This window comes from Heptranchias perlo, chromosome 3 (assembly GCF_035084215.1).
Source record: "Heptranchias perlo isolate sHepPer1 chromosome 3, sHepPer1.hap1, whole genome shotgun sequence".
Classification (NCBI taxonomy): Eukaryota; Metazoa; Chordata; class Chondrichthyes; order Hexanchiformes; family Hexanchidae; genus Heptranchias; species Heptranchias perlo.
In genome coordinates, this window is record NC_090327.1 from 86532232 (window position 1) to 86549522 (window position 17291).

Sequence of the window (17291 nt, forward strand, 5' to 3'; positions counted from 1 at the left end):
CAACTGCTGCTCTCTTCTCTTTTATCACCTCGCCTCTCGCTGCCTGTGCATAGCTGTGTCTGGTTTGGGCAGGGCTTGTACAAATGAGCAGCCTCTCCAAACAGGTTGCAGCACTTGGCCTCCTGACAGTCCAGTGTCTGATGGCCCTCCTCCCTGCAGTTCCTGCAGATCATCGCCTTGCAGGAGGCCGCCTCATGCCCAGCTTTGCCGCAGGATCGACGCACTCTGGGCTGCCCCTGTTACACCGCGTATCCATGACTCATCCCAATCACGAAACTCGATGGGAAATGAATGATTTTTCCCTTGTCATCCACCCTCAGCGTCACCTTGATGCTCCTCTTGCTCGTCTAGATCCTGAACATGTCCGCGATGTCGATGCTCCGATTTGCTCCTTCCGCTTATCTCTTGAGGAGCATCAGCACATCAATTACTGGCACATGCGGGTTGAACGTGTGGGCTGTCAGCATCCGTTCCATCCCCTGCGGGAGCGTGAGGAGCATCTCCGCAGTCAGCAGTGACAATGGCGCTTCCTTCCCCTTCTCCTTGAAGGCCTGGAGTATCTTTAGGCATCCTGCGACATCCCTGAAGGTCACGTCGAAGTATCTGTCCTCGGGAAGTCCTGCGGGCAGGAGGTGTCCATGGCCGCAAATCCGCAGGCTTCGAGAAGTACTTTCATCACGAAGGTGTTTCATTGCCACGGCGAGGTTACTTCACCCGTCCTTGCGGTCAGCCTGACGGTGTTGCACACCCCGTGCCCAGGTGCTCGGGAAGCTCTGTCCGCCATGTCTGCTGCAAAAAAATACTTTTTACCCCACTGGAAAAAGGTGTTAGACCGTTCTCCGGCCAGCCTTAGGATCCAGCTCTACATCAGCAAAGCTCCAACTGGTTATAGCTGATTTTACTTGCTCGTCCTGGGGCCCGACCTTCATGATCATTGAAGCGACCCTGCTCCCACTTTTTTTGGACAGCAGGTGCTGGTAATGGTTCTGATGTTTCCATTTACAGCTCCTCTCGACCCATCTTTTGTTTCTTTACTTGTCCCATTACCACCCTCCTTGTCATTTAATCACTCCTGCCCTCCACCCTATCAGAGACCTTCCCTTTTGTTCTTTCCTCTCCTTCCTCCCCCTCCCCAACTTTCCCTGGCTCTGTACTTGCTTAAAAACTGTTTAATCTTCAACTTCTTCCAATTCTGACGAGGGGTCATCGACCTGAAATGTTAACTCTATTTCTTTCTCCACAGTTGCTGCCTGGCTCCCTGAGTATTTCCAGCATTTTCTGTTTTTATTTCAATCATATTATGATCACTTTTTTTTCAAATAATATACTTTATTCATAAAATTTGCACAGTACATACAATACAGTTCTCATATCACATTCCAAACGTACACAATACAGATTATGCAATTTGCAGGTTACATCAAGTGCAGTTCAATGAAACACATTGGACATAATTACAGTTCATGACATTCTCGGGTGCCTCATTGCATCACAATCAATACAGGTGATTCATTACAGATACATTACAGATTTATTACGGGTACAATGGCGGGAAGGCTCTAAACGGTTGCCTTTCCCCACAGAGCCTTTGCGGCGGATGCACCCATCCTCAATGCGTCCCTAAGCACTTCGTCCTGGACCTTGGAATGTGCCAGTCTGCAACACTCGGTCGAGGACAGCACCTTGCACTGGAAGACCAGCAAGTTTCGGGCAGACCAAAGGGCGTCTTTCACCGAGTTGATGGTCTTCCAGCAGCAGTTGATGTCCGTCTCAGTGTGCGTCCCCGGGAACAGCCCATAGAACACAGAATCCTGTGTTACGGAACTGCTCGGGACGAACCCAGACAGATACCACTGCATCTCTCTCCAGACCTTCTTTGCAAAGGCACATTCCAGAAGGAGATGGGTGACGGTCTCGTCTCCACTGCAGCCTCCTCGGGGACAGTGTGCGGTGGCGCTGAGAGTCCAGGAGTGCATGAAGGATCTGACGGGAAGGGCCCTTCTCACCACCAGCCAAGCTAGGTCTTGGTGCTTGTTTAAAAGCTCTGGCGATGAGGCGTTCTGCCAAATGACATTGACAGTCTGCTTGGGGAATCAACCGACAGGATCCACCATCTCCTTTTCCCGCAGGGTCTCGAGGACGTTACGTGCGGACCACTTGCTGATCGCCTTGTGGTCAAAGGTATTTTTCTGCACAAACGTTTCCACGAAGGACAGGTGGGGCGGAACGGTCCAACTGGACGGAGCGTTCCGTGGCAGCGTGGCCAGGCCCATCCTTCACAACACCGGGGACAGGTAGAACCTCAGCACGTAGTGACACTATGTGTTTGCGTACCGAGGGTCTATGCACAGCTTGATGCAGCCGCACACAAAGGTGACCATCAGGATGAGGGCCACGTTGGGCACGCCTTTCCCCCCTTTCTCTGGAGATTTGTACATCGTGACCCTGCGGACATGGTCCATTTTTGATCTCCAGATAAAGCGGAGGATGGCTCGGGTGACTGTCGCGGCGCAGGAGTGAGGTATGGGCCAGACCTGCACCACGTACAGCAACACCGAGAGCACCTCGCACCTGATGACCAGGTTCTTGCCCACGATCGAGAGGGATCGTCGATCCCACAGTCCCAGTTTCTGCTTAACCTTGGCAATACACTCTTCCCAGTTTTTGGTGCACGGCCCGGTCCCCTCGAACCAGATCCCCAGCACCTTCAGGTATTCCGACTTGACGGTGAAGGGGACAAAGGATCGGGCGGTCCAATTCCCAAAGAACATGGCCTCGTTCTTGGTGCGATTTACCCTGGCCCCCGAGGCCAGTTCGAACTGGTCGCAGATGCTCATCAATCTGTGGACCGACAGCTGATCTGAGCAAAAGACGGCAACGTCGTCCATGTACAGGGAGGCCTTGACCTGAGTGCCTCCGCTGCCTGGGATCGTCACCCCTCTTATGTCCGCATCCCTCCTGATGGACTCAGCAAAGGGCTCCATGCAACACACAAACAAGACGGAGGAGAGAGGACAGCCCTGACTGACTCCAGATTTGATCGGAAAGCTTTCTGATTCCCACCCGTTGATTGAAACGGTGCTACTGATGTTTGTGTAGAGCAGTTGGATCCAATTGCGGATTCCCTCCCCAAACCCCATTTTGGAGAGCATGTCCATCATGTACGTGTGGGATATTCTGTGAAAGGCCTTCTCCTGGTCCAGGCTGATCAGGCAGGTGTTCACCCCCCTGTCCTGTACGTAGGCGATCGTATCCCTGAGTAGCGCCAGGCTATCAGAGATCTTCCTGCCGGGTACGGTGCAGGTCTGATCGGGGTGGATCACCACCTCCAGGGCTGACTTGACCCGATTGGCGATGACCTTGGACAGAATTTTGTAGTCCACGTTAAGTAGTGAGATGGGTCGCCAATTTTTGATTTCTTCCCTCACCCCCTTCCGCTTGTAGATGAGGGTGATGATACCTTTCCTCATGGCGTCTGACATGCTGCCTGCCAGGAGCATACCCCCATACACTTCCAGCAGGTCTGGGCCTATCCAGTCCCAGAGAGCCGAGTACAACTCCACCGGTAAGCCGTCGCTTCCGGGAGTCTTACTCTTCTCGAAGGAACGGACGGCCTTTGTCAGTTCGTCCAGAGTTAGCGGGTGATCCAGACTCTCCCGCTTGCTGTCGTCTAGAACCTCCGTGATAGACGACAAGAAGGACTGGGAGGCCGCGCTGTCTGTGGGCTTCGCGTCGTAGAGTCCGGCATAAAAGAATTTGCAGATCCTCAGTATGTCGGGCTGCGAGGACGTGACCGAGCCGTCCTCTTCCTTCAGGCTGTTGATGACAGAGCTCTCTCTGTGCACCTTTTGGAAGAAGAAACGCAAGCAAGTCTCGTCCTGCTCCACGGAGCGGACTCTGGACCGGAAAATGATCTTGGAGGCCTCGGAGGTAAAGAGCGAAGCTTGCTGGTCCTTCACCTCTCTGTGTTCCTCCCCGACATCGATCCCCATCGACTGCAGCAGGAGAAGATTCTGCATGCTTTTCTGGAGTCGGGACGTTTCCCTCTGCCTCTCTCTCGCCTTCTGAACACCTTTGAGGATGAAGAAACTCTTGATGATCGCCTTGATGGCTTCCCACCAGTGCACTGGTGAATCAAAGAGGGGCTTTACGGTTCTCCAACCTTTGTAATCCCTCTTCAGTTCCTCAATGTTTCCCGGGGTCAACAGTTTCACGTTCAGCTTCCATGTCCCCCTGCCCACTCTCTGATCGTCCTGTAGGTGACAGTTGGCCAGGAGGAGGCAATGGTCAGAGAAGAACACCGGTGTGACCTTGATGGATCTGACCTTGAGCTTCCGGGACACAAACAGGAAGTCTATCCTGGAACGGACGGACCCATCTGGTCTGGACCAGGTGTATTGACGCGCCGCTCCATCTGCAGGGTTGCTGAAGACGTCGCACAGCTTGGCGTCTTTCACCGCTTCCATCAGGAGTTTGGACGTTGTGTCCAGTTTGTTGTTGGCTCTGCCGGATCGTCCAGCCGCACCGATGATGCAGTTGAAGTCACCGCCGAGAATGACCGGCTTGGACGTCGCCAGCAGCAGTGGGAGCTGCTGGAAGACGGCCAGCCACTCGCTCTTCAGAGCCGGGGCGTACACGTTGATCAGCCGGAGCAGAGCGTTTTTTGTGATCACTATTAGATAAATGTTCACGCACCATAAGGATGTTGACAAAATCTGGCTCATTTCTCATTATTAAATCTAATGTGGCCTGACCCCTTGTTGATTCTAGGGCATATTGTAGCAGAAAGATGTATTTTTTTGAAATAAAAAAGAGACTACCCCCATCCCCCACCAGCCTCCAGAGCTGTCCTCCGGCCTGTTACTATGCTCCCCTTCTCCCGGCCTCTAACCCTGATCAAACATCACACCTCACACCATTTTCCAGCCTCCTACCATGCTCTATACTCCCATTGCCCCTTGGGTGTCTAACCACTCTCTACCCTTTCTCTCCTGAAGTCTGCTACTATCCTCATGCTGTTTACCACATTTCAAGATTTGTGTCATCTGGAAATTTTGCAATTTTGCCCACTATACCCAAGCCCAGATAGTGAATTGTGAATGTTGTAAACATGTACGTTTGAAGTATTTTTAATATTTTGGTTTGCTTTATTTCACCCCAAAAGAATAAACACGCCTTCATTTCTTGCTTTTTGTCGTTTTCAAATATATTCCGTAAATGAAAGTGGAATACAGATGTTGAATGGATCAACAGTTAAAATTAACACCACAGATACATCAACAAGTCTAGTTTCTATGTCAAATATACATTTAAGTTTAAAAATTTGAGCGCAGTGAAATGGATACTAGATTTTGGAGTGAATCCCTCAGTTGCCTCCTTTCCATACACGGCTCTGAGCTCTGTCTCTGCTCTCATTAAATCAATGGCTTCTTGTATGAACCAAAATACGGTTTGTTCACTAACGGAAACTGCTGATTAAAATTTCTCATCTGAAAGTTCAAACACAGAGAGAGAATAAACATATAAACTAAACTTGTACCCAAGTGAGAATTGCACACGTCACTGTCAACTCAGCCTCCACAAAGCTCAGAGCTCATTTACATACCCATAATGTTCGACATGGTACTTTCAAAGCAAGCTTCAGGTTTGACTGTAATTTTCACGGAGATTGAAGATTGTCGTTACTTTTCCACTTGCTGTGTTGCTCTGTGATAATATGTTTTCTCTGGATGGTAGGTCTAGCATCTCAGTACAATGTTAAAGAGGTATGTCATCGCTTAGGAGCAATTGGCTGTGGTTACATCTTTACATCACTCTGGTTTCTCTTCAGATCGTATAAATCTTTCGCCTTTTACTAAAGATTTCCGTGGAGAGGAGCATTTGGAGTTTTAACTAATTTTTTGATGCCCTGCTTTTGTGGGGCTCATTTATTACTGAAAGAAAGATTTATCTTTAGTTGTGTATATGGCATAGGTGTGTCTTGGTAGAATTGTATTTGTTGTGATGAGGTGGCCTTATGTATATTAGTCATGTAAGGAATCTTACAACACCAGGTTATAGTCCAACAGTTTTTTTTGAAAATCACAAGCTTTCGGAGGCTTTCTCCTTCGTCAGGTGAGTGTCGGGTTCCTTGAAAATTGCTGCATAGATAGTCACAGAACAATGCCCGGTGATTACAGATAATCTTTCTAACTGCCCGTTATCAAGGCCATCAAATGAATTGAATAGTGTTCAGACAGAGAAACATTAGATACCAGACTACTGAATATACAAACAGCCAGAACCAAAGACAGAGAGGGAGAGAGAGAAACATCCGAAAGGAAGAGAAAGAGAGAGAATGACCAGTTGTATTAAAAACAGATAACTTTTTTTCCGCTGGTGGGGTTACGCGCAAAATCGTCAAGCAGAAATTGATCGCCAAGTTCCGCACCCATGAGGACGGCCTCAACGGGGATCTTGGGTTCATGTCGCGCTACACGTAACCCCCCCAGCGGAAAAAAAAAGTTATCTGTTTTTAATACAACTGGTCATTCTCTCTCTTTCTCTTCCTTTCGGATGTTTCTCTCTCTCTCTCCCTCTCTGTCTTTGGTTCTGGCCGTTTGTATATTCAGTAGTCTGGTATCTAATGTTTCTCTGTCTGAACACTATTCAATTCATTTGATGGCCTTGATAACGGGCAGTTGGAAAGATTATCTGAAATCACAAGGCATTGTTCTGTGACTATATATGCAGTAATTTTCAAGGAACCCGACACTCACCTGACGAAGGAGAAAGCCTCCGAAAGCTTGTGATTTTCAAATAAAACTGTTGGACTATAACCTGGTGTTGTAAGATTCCTTACATTTGTACACCCCAGTCCAACACCGGCATCTCCACATCATGTGTATTAGTCAGGCAGTAAGTGCTTGGATTTTGGATAAATTGTGGAAGTGCAATGTGTGAAATATTTACATTTTTAGGATTAGGCAGTACGTGTTTCAAATAACTGGCACAGATGGGCTGGGTGGCAGCCTCCTGTGCTGTAAAACTGACTTTAGTAGGGCTCATGTACTATTGGTGGGGCAGAGGGAGGGGGGTGATGCACAGAGATTGGAGTCATTGTGCGGGATGAGATGTGAGGCTGGAGGAGTTGTAAAAGGTGGTGAGGCTGAGGTGGATTTTGAAGATGACATTAAATTCTCATCCTCATCTTTGAATCACTCCATACATTGCCCCCCTCCCTATCACCATAACTTCCTCCAGCCATAAAACCCTCCAAGAACTCTGCTCTGCTCCAACCCTGGCCTTTTTGCATCCATCACTTTCTGCACCCACCATTGCTGGCCATGCCTCAGCCATCTAGGCCGTAAATTCTGGAATTTCCTCCATAAAGCTCTCCACCTCCCTTCTCCTTTATGGCGTTCCTTAGAACCTATCGCTTTGAATAAGCTTTTGGTCACTTGTCCTAATGTCTCCTTCATTGACTTGGTGTTAATTTTTGTCTGTTTACACTCCTGTAAGCCCATAGGGACGTTTTACTATGTTAAAGGTGCTATAAAAATGTAAGTTGTTGTCCCAAGGCCCTTCACAGGAGCGTTATCAAACAAAATTTGATACTGAGTCACATAAGGGGATGTTAAGACAAAGCTTGGTCAAAGAGGTAGGTTTTAAGGAGTGTATTAAAGGAGGAGAAAGAGGCGGAGAGGTCTAGGCAGCTGAAGGCATGGTCACCAATGGTGGAGCGATTAAAATTGGGGATGTGCAAGCGGCTAGAGATGGAGGAGCGCAAAGGTCTTGGAAAGTCGTAGGATTGGAGGAGGTTACAGAGATAAGGAAGGACGAGGGCAAGGAAGGATTTGAAAAGAAGAATGAGAATTTTAAAATCGAGGCCTTGCCGGACTGGGAGCAATTTTAGGTCAGCGAGCACAGGGGTGATGGGTGAAGGGGACTTGGTGCGAGTTACGATACAGGCAGCAGAGTTTTGAATGAGCTCCAGTTTACGGAGGGTGGAATATGGGAGGCCGGCCAGGAGAACATTGGAATAGTCAAGTCCAGAGGTAACAAACGCATGCATGAGGGTTTCAGCAGCGAATGCGGTGAGGTAGCGGAGGAGACGGGCGATGTTACGTAGGTGGAAGTAGGCGGTCTTGGCGATGGAGCGGATAGGGGGTTGGAAGCTCATCTAAGAGTCAAATAGAACATGAAGGTTGCGAACGGTCTGATTCAGCCTGAAACTGTGGCCAGGGAGAGGGACAGAGTTGATGGCTAGGGAACGGAGTTTGTGGCGGGAACCGAAGACAATGGCTTCGGTCTTGCTAATATTTAGGCTCAATACTAGTTGCTTTGCTTTTTGTGGTATATGGTAACAATTTGGACTTAAACGTAGGGGTCATGATTAAGAAATTTGCGGATGACATAAAGATAGGCCGTGTGGTTGATAGTGAGGAGGAAAGCTGTAGACTGCAGGAAGATATCAATGGACTGGTCAGATGGGCAGAAAAGTGGCAAATGGAGTTCAACCTGGAGAAGTGTGAGGTCAAGCATTTGGGGAGAGCAAACAAGGCAAGGGATTACACAATAATTGGGAGGATACTGACAGGTGTAGACGAAGTGAGGGACCTTGGAGTGCATGTCCACAGATCCCTGAAGGTAGCGGGACAGGTAGATAAGGTGTTAAGAAGGCATATGGAATGCTTTCCTTTATTAGCTGAGGCATAGATTATAAAAGCAGGGATGTTATGCTGGAACTGTATAAAACATTAGTTAGGCCACAGCTTGAGTACTGCGCACAGTTCTGGTTACCACATTACAGGAAGGATGTAATTGTACGACAGAGGGTGCAGAGGAGATTTACGAGGATGTTGCCAGGACTGGAGAATTTTAGCTATGATGACAGATTGGATAGGCTGGGATTGTTTTCCTTGGAACAGAGGAGGCTGAGGGGTGATTTGATTGAGGTATACAAAATTATGAGAGGCCTAGATAAAGTGGCTAGGAAGGACCTATTTCCCTTACGGGACGGGTCAATAACCAGGGGGCATCGATTTAAAATGATTGGTAGAAGGATTAGAGCAGAAATGAGGAAACAAATTTTCACCCGGAGGGTGGTGGGAGTTTGGAACTCACTGCCTGAGAGGGTGGTAGAGGCAGAAACCCTCAACTCATTTAAAAAGTACCTGGATGTGCACCTGAAGAGCTGTGACCTGCAGGGCTACGGACCAAATGTGGGAAAGTGGGATTAGGCTGGGTGGCTCGTTCCTCATCCGGTGCGGGCACGATGGGCTGAATGGCCTCCTTCTATGCGTAAATTTTCTATGATTCTATGATTCCATTTAGTTGGAGGAAATTTTTGCTCATCTGGATGTTGGACAAGCAACGTGACAATTCAAAGGCAGTGGGGGGGCGTAGAGCGAGGTGGTGGTGTGGTAGAGCTGGTTGTTGTCAACGTACATGTGGAACCAGACATGTTTTCGGATGATGTTGCTGCGAGGCAGCATGTAGATGAGAAATAGGAGGGGGTCAAGGATAGATCCTTGGGGGACTCCAGAGGTAACGGTGTGCGAGTGTGAGGAGAAGCCATAGCAGGTGATTCTGTGTCAATGACTGGATAGATAGGAATGGAATCAGGCAAGGGCAGTTGAACCCAGATGGCCGATGGAGGAGAGGCGTTGGAGGAGGATGGTGTGGTCAACCGTGTCAAAGGCTGCAGACAGTTCGAGAAAGATGAGGTGGGATAGTTTACTACAGTTACAGCCACATGGGATGTCATATGTGACTTTGATAAGGGCCATTTCAGTGCTGTTGCAGGGGCGGAAACCTCATGTAAACTTGGAAATGTAGTAAACAGTGAGGAGGATAGCTGCAGACTGCAGGAGGACATAAACAGACTGGTGAAATGGGAAAGCACATGGGATATGAAATTGAACGCAGAGAAGTGTGAAGTGATGCATTTTGGAAGGAAGAATGGGAAGAGGTAATATAAAGTAAATGTACAATTTTAAAGCGGGTGCAGGAACAGAGAGATCTGTGGCTTCAAATACACAAATCTTTGAAGGTGGCAGGAAAAGTTGATAAAGTTGTTGTAGAAGCATACGGGATCCTGGGCTTTATAAATAGAGACAAAGAAGTTATGCTAAACCTTTATAAATAACTGGTTAGGCCTCAGCTGGATTATTGTATCCAATTGTGGGCACCACAGTTTCGGAGGGATGTCAAGGCCTTGGAGAGGGAGCATTGATTTACTAGAATAGTACCAGGGATAAGGAACTTCAGTCGTGTTGAGAGAACAGAGAAGGTTAAGAGGGGATTTAATAGAGGTGTTCAAAATTATGAAGGGTTTTGTTCGAGTCGGGGACCTGGAGAAGAGATCAGGGTGCCGGGGAGCACATACAGAGAATAAGCATACGACGTAAACTTGTACCCAAGTAAGAATTGTACATAAATAAAAACAGAAAATGCTGGAAATATTCAACAAGTCAGGGTGCATCTGTGGAGAAAGAAAGGGAGTTAACGTTTCAGGACAATGACCCTTCGTCAGAACTGGAAGAAGCTGAAGATTAAACAGTTTTTAAGCAAGTACAGAGCCAGGGAAAGTGGGGGGGAGCGGGGTGGGAGAGGAGGAAAGAACAAAAGGGAAGGTCTCTGATAAGGTGGAGGGCAGGAGTGATTAAATGACAAAGGGATGATGATGCAAGACAAGGAGGGTGGTAATGGGACAAGTAAAGAAACAAAGATGGGTCTCGAGGAGCTGTAAATGGAAACATCAGAACCATGACCAGCACTTGCTGTCCAAAAAAATGGGAGCAGTGGTTATGGTCTGAAATTATTGAAATCAGTGTTGAGTCCAGAAGGTTGTAAAGTGCCTAAACGAAAGATGAGGTGCTGTTCCTCGAGCTTAGGTTGAGCTTCAATGGAACAGTGTAAGAGGCAGAGGACAGAGAGGTCAGAGTGGGAGTGGGACGGGGAATTAAAATGGCAAGCGACCAGCAGGTCAGGGTCACACTTGCAGACTGAGCGGAGGTGTTTAGCAAAGCGATCACCCAGTCTGGGTTTGGGTCTCCTCAATGTGGAAGAGACTATAAGACCATAAGACCATAAGAGATTGGAGCAGGAGTAGGCCATTCAACCCCTCGAGCCTGCTCCGCCATTTAATGAGATCATGGCTGATCTGATTATTACCTCAACTCCACTTTCCCGCCCTTTCCCCATATCCCTTGCTGATCAAAAATTTGTCTAACTCAGCCTTTAATGTATTCAATGACTCAGCCTCCACAGCTTTTTGGGGTAAGAATTCCAAAGATTCATGACCCTCTGGGAGAAGAAATTCCTCCTCATTTCCGTCTTAAATGGGCGACTCCTTATTCTGAGACTATGCCCCCTCGTTTTAGATTCCCCCATGAGGGGTAACATCCTCTCAGCATCTACCCTATCGAGTCCCCTCAGAATCTTGTATGTTTCAACAAGATCTCCTCTCATTCTTCTAAACTCCAATGAGTATAGACCCAACCTGTACAATCTTTCCTCATAAGACAACCCTTCCATACCCGGAATCAACCTAGTGAACCTTCTCTGAACTGCCTCCAGTGTAAGTATGTCCTTCCTTAAATAAGGGCACCAGAACTGTACGCAGTACTCCAGGTGAGACTGCAGTGTGAGCAGTGAATACAGTTTCCTGAATTGAAAGAAGGACAAGTAAATCGCTGTTTCACCTGGAAGGAGTGTTTGGGGCCCTGGGCGGTGGGAATGGAAGAGGTGAAAGGCAGGTGTTGCATCTCCTGCGCTGGCACGGGAAGGTGCCATGGGGAGGAGAGCGGGTGTTGGAAGAGTGGACCAGGGTGTCGCGCAGGGAGCAATCCCTTTGGATTGCTGAAAGGAGAGGGAAGGGGAAGAAATGTTTGATGGTGGGATCGCGCTGGAAATGACGGAAATGGTGGAGGATGATATGTTGAACGTGGAGGCTGGTGGGGAGGAAGGTGAGTATAATTGGTCCCTATCATGGTCTGGGAGGGAGGGGAAGGGGTGAGGGCCGAAGTGCGGGGAATAGGACGGACACGGTCGAGGACCCTGTCAACTACAGTGGAGGGGATTCCTCAGTTGAGGAAAAAGGAAGATGTATCGGAAGCACTGGTGTGGAAGGTGGCATCGGCAGAACAGATGTGACAGAGACAGAGAAGCTTGGAGATGGGAATATAATCCTTACAGGAAGCGGGTTGGGAGGAAGTGTAATGAAGGTAGCTGTGGGAGTCGGTGGGCTTATAATAGATATTGGTTGACAGTCTAACCCCAGAAATGGAGATAAGGAAGTTGAGGAAGGCAAGGGAAGAGTCAGAGATGGACCATGTGAAGGCGAGGGAAGGGTGGAAATTGGAAGCATAGTTGATGAAATTTTCCAGTTCGGGGTAAAAGCATGAAGCTGCTCCGATACAGTCATCAATGTATCGGAAAAAGAGGTGAGGGAGGGGACCTGAGCAGGACTGGAACAAGGAATGTTCCACATATCCCACAAAAAGGCAGGCATAGCTAGGACCCATACGGGTTCCCACAGCGACACCTTTTATTGTACACGTCACTGTAAACCCAGCCTCCACAAAGCTCAGAGCTCATTTACATACCCATAATGTTCTACATAGTACTTTGCAAAAAGGCAAAATAAACTTCAGGTTTGACTGTAGCTTTCACGGAGATTGAAGATTGTCATTACATTTCCACTTGCTGTGTTGATCTGTGGTAATATGTTTTCTCTGGATCTTAGTTCTAGCGTCTTAGTACAATGTTAAAGAGGTATGTCATCGCTTAGGAGCAATGATCTGAGGTTGAGTCCTTACATTACTCTGTTTTCTCTTCAGATCGTATAAATCTTTCGCCTTTTACTAAAGATTTCCGTGGAGAGGAGTGTTTGGAGTTTTAAATAATTTTTTGATGCCTTGCTTTTGTAGGGCTGAGTTATTGCTAAAAGAAAGATTTATCTTTAGTTGTGAATATGTAGTAGGTGTGCCCTGATTGTTATTGTGATGAGGTGGCCAAAGGTTCATTACTCAGGCTGGCAAGTGCTTGGGTTTTGGATAAATTCTGGAAGTGCAATATGTTATATATTTACATTTTTGGGACTAAGTCGTGCGTGTCTCAAATAATTGGCGTAGATGGGCCTGGTGGCGGCCTCCTGTGCTGTAAAACTGATTTTAGTAGGGCTGATGCACGAATGGTGGGGCAGAGGGAGAGGGGTGATGCACAGAGATTGGAGTCACAGTGCAGGATGAGATGTGAGGCTGGAGGAGTTATGAAAGTCGAGTGTGGTGATGCTGAGGTGGAGTTTGAAGATGACATTAAATTCTCATCCTCGCCCCCTCCCTATCACCATAACTTCCTCCAAATATACAATCCTCCGGGAACTCTGCGTTGCTCCAACTCTGGCCTTTTGCGCTCTGGAATTCTCTCCATAAACCTCTTCAACTCTCTCCTCTTTTAAGGCGCTCCTTTAAACTTACCTCTTTGACCAAGCTTTTGGTCACTTGTCCAATTGTCTCCTTCTTTGACTTGGTGTCTATTATTGTCTGTTTACGCTCCTGCGAAGCCCATAGAGACGTTTTCCTAAGTTAAAGGCACTATATAAATGTAAGTTGTTGTTGTGGTTGAATTTATTGTTTGTTAAGATATTATTTGTTTTAAAAGTGCCTGTATTTCACTCATTGTGAATGAAGATCGGAGTGATGGGAGGAAAATCGGTGGGCCGTGGAAGAAGGTTGGGGGGCCAGGAAGAATATCGATGGGGCCAAGGAGGAAGGTCGTGGGCCGGGAAGAAGGTCGGGGGGCCGGGAAGAAGGTCGGGGGGCCGGGAAGAAGGTTGGGGGCTGGAAAGAAGATTGGGGAGTCAGGATGAAGATCGGAAGGTTGGAAAAGAGATCATACGGGGGGCTGGGTAAAATCCCGGAGGCCGGGAAGAACATTTGGGCGGTCAGGTAGGAGGTCAGGGGGCCGGGGAGGAGATTGGGGGGCTGGGACTTGGAGACCTGAGGCCGCTGGAGGTTGGGTGAAGAGTCTGAGGTCGGTGGGGTTCCACAATGGTGCGGGGGTGGGGCGTGGGGGTTGTCTAGTATCGGGGAGAGGGGGGCTCGTTTGATCACGGGGTTCCAGGTGAGCTTGTTGGGCTTGGATGAAGCATTCCTGCTCCTCCGGGCCCACAAACAGTGCAATAAAGGCACTCACCTCATGGATCCGGCCCTTCTCTCCTGCTTTCAGCTTACGTGTGATTCGGAAGTGATGAGAAACCCGAACAGGTAACGTTAAATTCATTTTAATGTTGTAATACATGATCTATTAAGTACCTCAAGTATCTCAATGAGGTAAAATGCCCTTTTAAGTATCGGTCTGCTGGCTTTAAGTGGCTGGCTTTAAGTGCTGGCTCTATCCCATCATCTAAGTCATTAATAAATACAGTGCATAGTTGAGGTCCCAACACAGATCCCAGTGGGACAACACTAGTCACATCCTGCCAATTTGAGTACCTGCCAATTTTCCCAACTCTCTGTTTCCTGCCCCTCAACAAATTTCCTAATCGGGTCAACAATTTATCCTCAATTCAACGAGCTTCAACTTCAGCTAACAGTCTCTTATGAGGGACTTTATCGAATGCCTTCTGGAAGTCCACATAAACAACATCCATAGACATTCCCCTGTCCACTACTTTAGTCACCTCTTCAAAAAATTCAATCAGGTTCGTCAGGCATGACCCACCCTTCACAAATCCATGCTGGCTCTGTCTGATCAGCTGAAATTTTTCAAGTTGTTATGTCACTCTATCCTTAATTATAGACTCTTGTAATTTCCCGACAACAGATGTTAGGCTAACTGGTCCATAATTCCTTGGTTTCCCTCTCTCACCTTTCTTCAATAGAGGAGTAACATGCAATTTTCCAATCTAAAGGAACAGTACCTGAATCAAGAGGACTTTGGAAGATTATAGTTCGGGCATCTGCAATGTTCTCACCTACTTCCTTTACAATCCTGGGATGGAAAGCACCTGGTCCTTGGGATTTGTCACTCTTTAGTGTCATTATTTTCTTCATTCCTGTCAATTTGCTTACGTTAATTATGGTGAGTCCCCATCCCTGTTTAAAAATTAGTTTCCTTGGGGTATGTGGCATGCTATCCTCTTCCTCTATTGTAAATACTGACGCAAAATAATTACTTAACATGTCCACCATTTCCTTATTTTCATTTACAATATCACCATTATCAGTTTTTGAGGGGCCCACATTGCTCTTGACCACCCTCTTTTTCCGAATAGAATTGTAAAAATTCTTTGTGTTGATTTTGATATCCCTTGCAAGTTTCTTTTCATTCTCCCTTTTTGTAGCTCTTACTGTCCGTTTTGTCACCCTTTGATGTTCTTTGTATCTCTCCCAGTCACCAGGATCTGTGCTTTTTTTTTCATTTTTGTATGCTTTTTCTTTTAGTTTTATGTTGTCCCTTAACTCTTTTATCGTCCATGCCTGTTTTTTTTTGCAAGTAGAGCTCTTGCCCCTTAAGGGTATAAACTGGGGTTTTGTATCACATTAAATTCTTTTTTTAAATTTCAAAATATACCTTATTTCATGAAATTTAAGGATACACACCGTTCAATGTAAATGCGCAATTACAATTCAAAATAATACAATATGGATCATACAACCTCCGATCCCATCATTACAATTCAAAACAGAGTACATATCTTATAATACATTCTGTACAATACAAGGTGGGGTGGCCTTACACGGTGGCCTTTCCCCATACAGCCTTTGTGTAGGCCTCACCATGCTTCAGTGCGTCCCGCAGCATGTACTCCTGGACCTTGGAGTGTGCCAATCGGCAACACTTGTTCTTGGGCAGCTCCTTCAGCTGGAAGACCAACAGGTTTCGGGTGGACCAAAGGGTCTCCTTCACGGAGTTGATGGTCTTCCAGCAGCAGTTGATATCTGTCTCTGTATGTGTTTCGGGGAACAGCCCGTAGAACGCAGCGTCGTGTGTTACCAAGCTGTTTGGGATGAACCGGGACAGATACCAATGCATCTCACTCCACACCTTCTGCACGAAGGGGCAATCCATGAAGACGTGGATGACGCTCTCGACCCTGCCGCAGCCTCGAGGGCGGCTCGCGGTGGCGCTGTGATTCCGTTTGTTTTGGAAAGACCACACTGGGAGGGCCCTTCTCACCACCACCCAAGCTACTGGTGCCTGTTGGTCAGTTCTGGCGACGAGACGTTCTGCCAAATGGCATCGACTGTCTGGTTGGGGAACTGCCCGATCGGATCCACGCTTGGGGTCCACATGCATGACCACTGCCGATAGTTGCTGAGGTGCGGGATTCCACATTCCTGCAAGAACAGCAGGTCCCTCTTGACCCTGGACAGGTAGTTCAGGGTCGCAGCGCATTGCGTAGTCGATTTAACACAATGCATGTTTATGGATACAAATTTTAAAGCCATTTTAAAAATACTAAAAGGACAAACATTAAGGTCCTATAATTACATTAGTCCGAGTTCTACATTACTCTCCATTTCCATCCATTGGTCCTGATTCTGCATTTGTGTGGTGTGCACGAACTTCTGGACAGTCCAAGGGCTGAGGAATGAGGTCTGTCCTCCGTTGGAGGAGTGTCCGCGCTGGGGGTTGTCGACGGGGTCTCGTGGGGTGGTGCGTCTGTGAGATCCATGACCAGGTTCGGTTCCTCGGCCTTTGCCGGTGGTTCGTTCTCTGCGACTGTTGTGCTGCTCCCGGTTGCCCAGAGATGGGGGACATTGTTCTCCATGTCACTTCGCCCTGTTGCCCGGAGTTGGGGGACTTCGCTCTCCATGTCGCTTCTCCCAGCGTCCTGGAGTTGCGGTGTGCTGGACTATTTTGCTGCCCCTGGTACCCTGGAGCTGCCAAATTCCTGGAGCTGGAGCCTGCTGTCTGTGTCACTGGTTTCAGTTGTGTTTTGCCTATTCCTTTGAGGGTAGGTGGGACTCTCCCTTTTCCTTTTTCGTCAGCTGAGGAGCAGCCACTGTCGTCTGTTGGTGGCTCTAAGCACCTGTTGCTGCTGGTTCCACCTTTGGCCGTCAGTTCCTCCGATTTTCGGGACTTCTTTTTCTTTTGCTGTGCCGTCCAACCTTCTTCTGCCGCTGGCTCACTTTCCATCGGCTCTGGTGCTCAGGGAGAGTCTCGGGGCTGAGTGTCGGGATTTGGTTGGTTTCCTCGATGCTCACTTCCTGTTCTTTGTCCTCCTCCTTGTCTTTGGCTCCTTCACGGGGTCCACGGCAGTGGGGAGGGATCTGGCCTCCTTTGGGGCAGCCACAACT

The 17291-nt window shown here is 47.9% G+C and overlaps 2 non-coding genes across 2 annotated transcripts; both read left to right on the forward strand.

Annotated features, from left to right (window-relative positions):
- Positions 1-5810: 5810 nt before the first annotated feature.
- LOC137320325 (U5 spliceosomal RNA) lies at positions 5811-5924 on the forward strand. The gene has a single exon (XR_010962482.1). It is a non-coding gene; the product is annotated as a U5 spliceosomal RNA (small nuclear RNA).
- Positions 5925-12804: 6880 nt separating this feature from the next.
- On the forward strand, positions 12805-12918 carry LOC137320348 (U5 spliceosomal RNA). The gene has a single exon (XR_010962503.1). It is a non-coding gene; the product is annotated as a U5 spliceosomal RNA (small nuclear RNA).
- Positions 12919-17291: the final 4373 nt, after the last annotated feature.